A 3,323-nucleotide genomic window follows, 5' to 3' on the forward strand; every position below is an offset into this window, starting at 1 on the left:
ATGATCTCATCCGGTGTCAGTTCCTCTCAGGTCTTTCATATTGTAGATTTCCTTGTGGTAGTTTTTATCCATGCAGACATGATCCAACAGCTATTTTTTCCACTTTGGGTGTTTCCAGGTTTTAAGTTTATTTGGTCTTCTCATGAAGTACGTTGATTTTGAGATCATGTCATGGTTTCTACGAAATTCCACCAATCTCATGCGATTCCGGTTTGTTCTTCGTTGTGCTGGACATTTCCCTATTACATCTTAGGTATCTCTTTTCCCTTCCTAATTGGCCATTAAAGTGTCCAATTAAAATTTTGGTGTGATTTTTGTTGCTGTCTGATCCAAAAGCTCCCAAAATCGATCCACATCTTCTCTGTGGTCGCTTCTATTATTTCTGTCATTAATTGGGGCATGAGCATATGTTATTGTGCATATTCTATTTGCCATTTTTATAGTTAATGTTGAGATACTAGGAGATTGTGCTTAGAATTCTGTTATGGAAGCTATCGTTTTGAGGCTGACAACGAATTCTGTTCCGAATTGCAGGCATTGCTTCATTGCTCTTTCCCCTTGTAATTTCTGTATCCTTGTGATTCCATTGATTCTTGGTCAGTGTTTCTCATTTATTTGAGTCCGGTTATCAGAATCTCCTGCCGATCCTTTTCGAGTGCCAAAATTTTGAGTTTACGTGGTTGAATGAGAGATTTTATATTGTGCGTCGCTATGTTACTAACCTGTCCTGAGACTAAGTTTCGGTCTGCTGTCAGTCATGGGTTTTCGAATGCTCCGAATCATCTAAGTTATCTTTTAAGTGACTGCCCACCGTAGCCGAATGCCAGGCTGTTGCCAGGCGATGGAATTTTCCTCGAAAGATTTCCTTCCATGGTTGACTCAAAGGTGTTAAAGCCTGTGTGGAGCAAGCTCCGAGTTGCAACTACCGATGTGAACCGTAGAGGGACCCAGTTGTTCGGGTTGAATGGTAGGCATTCCCTCCATACCGTACAAATACTATGGTTTTCCCGCCAGTGCTCGAGTGGCTGATCGCAGAGGTTTTTCACTGGACGCCTGGATCGCCACATCCCTGTGCCACATCCTCTCTGTATATTATATATGTATTTGCATATTACGTATATTAAAAATTTAGTGTCTCTACCAGTCCGAACGTTCGTTGCAGTTTTGTGTAAAATTTTGAACTTCATCGGTCAATAACTTTTCGAGATTTTTAGTAATAACATTTCCCCCTTATTTATTTTATGTTGTGGTTGGCAGGAGAGGCAACACCGTGTTACTAGAGGAGGCCGAAAGGCACGCGTTTTAGCTCACGCAGGCTGGCGTGAGGTCTGGAACAGGACAAGGAAATAAGAATTTAGAAAAACGGACGGAGCTGGCGGAATACTTAACTTTAATCTATTAATGACGAAAGTCGGTTTTGTCGGTACATGATTCACAATATGAATAGTAACTGATAATGGCGCTTTGCTAGGTCGTAGCAAAAGACGTAGCTGAAGGCTATGCTAAACTATCGTCTCGGCAAATGAGAACGTAGGTAGGCAGTGAACCATCGCTAGCAAAGTCGGCTGTACAACTGGGGCAAGTGCTAGGAAGTCTCTCTAGACCTGCCGTGTGGCGGCGCTCGGTCTGCAATCACTGATAGTGGCGACACGCGGGTCCGACGTATACTACCGGACCGCGGCCGATTTAAAGGCTACCACCTAGCAAGTGTGGTGTCTGGCGGTCAAACCACATTTTATATATTAAAAATGGGTACTAAAAAACATTCACGTTATCGAATGCAAAATTTCAAAGCAATCGGTGAAGAAATTTCGGAGATTTTGGATTTTGAATAAACAAACATTCTTTCTCTTACTTACACAGATAATGTAGAAATTAGGTGGAAGTTGTGAATGTCTATGAAGTGGGTTATCTTCCAGCAACGTGGAAGAAGTGGGATAGTGCCGTAGTTGTTGATGTTTGGACCCTGGGTTCTCTGCTCACTCTGGCGGATGTGGTGAAGAGAGATCGGCTCGCTCGTCAGGCCTCTGCTGTAGATCCGAAAGAACAGATACCATCTTAGTATGTATATAGTTAAGGCTCACCGGCCACTTGACCATCTTCTTCTTCTGTGCGAATGCCCAAACATTGCCCTAACTATGACGGGAATCGGCAACTCGCCGCGAGTAATGAGTATAAATGGGTGGGGGCACTACGAATGTAGTGCTGGACAATACGTTGAGAATGTGGGTTTCGCGGGAGGCGTGCCAGGGATAAATCCCTGCAGTCGCGCTATCCTCTGTGTCCTCGATGGCTCAGATGGAGAGAGCATCTGCCATGTAAGCAGGAGATCCCGGGTTCGAGACCCGGTCGGGGCACACATTTTCATCTGTCCCCGTTGACGCCTGCAAGCAGGTAAGGGTGTTCATTTCATTGTAATGTTACTCTGAGTAACGCTCGACACCTTCTGGTGGGGCGCAGGGTGGAGGATGTAAGTCAGAGGTTTCGCCGCTTGTGAGACGGGATCGGTTACAGGTTCCTCGATCCACGTTACATCCTGAATAGGTCAGATTTGCAGTACATATCGAAAACGAGCACTCGGGTGGGAAGATATATGTGCACATAGATTTGTTTACATTATGCGAACCACCGAAACCCAGAGTAGAAAACCCAGCATCGAATAAAGCTATTATTTCAAAAGACAACAAGGCTGGGTCGAAGTCCAGAGCTAGAAAAATGTTTGCCCCTAGGATTTCAAGTACGCCCAACATATGTCCGTGTATGTACGGTAGGAAAGCTAAGGCAATACACGTAGCTCTACAATGTCAGCCCTGTCGTGCATTAGATAATATTGTACCTAATGGAACTTTCTAAATACATAAAAAAAATCCAAATTACGCTAGTATATAAAAGCAATAGGGGGAAAAAAACGGAGCGATCAAAACTACTGTTCCGGCGTAACGTCAAGCGCCTTCACGACGATCAAGAACGGAAGAACAGAAAGGGCTGTGAGACGACGTCAGCCAGCAGTACGCTGACAGATCCCTCTCTAGAATGACATCAACACAGGAGCGGCCTCCACACGAAGAGAATATAAGCACCGCGCCGAATGGCAGCGGCCCGATTGGAAGACGAGCCGTCATACAAACGCTACAGCAGTGACTTGTGAACTGCAATGTTTTGCTTATATTGGAATTGTATATAACAAAGGACAATGAGTATTTGCATGTCGCCATCTGCTTGCGACACACCTTTGTGAATACGCAAAGTTTCGTCAATTTAACGAGTTTGTTTCTGTGGCCATCCTCCACAGCAAGCGTATAAATACTTGTTTTGCAAATCAA

At 44.4% G+C, this 3,323-nt stretch overlaps 1 non-coding gene across 1 annotated transcript; it reads left to right on the forward strand.

Annotated features, from left to right (window-relative positions):
- Nucleotides 1-2,283: 2,283 nt before the first annotated feature.
- On the forward strand, nt 2,284-2,357 carry Trnat-ugu (transfer RNA threonine (anticodon UGU)). The gene has a single exon. It is a non-coding gene; the product is annotated as a tRNA-Thr (tRNA).
- The last annotated feature ends 966 nt before the right edge of the window (nt 2,358-3,323 follow it).

This window comes from Schistocerca gregaria, chromosome 9 (assembly GCF_023897955.1).
Source record: "Schistocerca gregaria isolate iqSchGreg1 chromosome 9, iqSchGreg1.2, whole genome shotgun sequence".
In the NCBI taxonomy this organism is placed as follows: domain Eukaryota; kingdom Metazoa; phylum Arthropoda; class Insecta; order Orthoptera; family Acrididae; genus Schistocerca; species Schistocerca gregaria.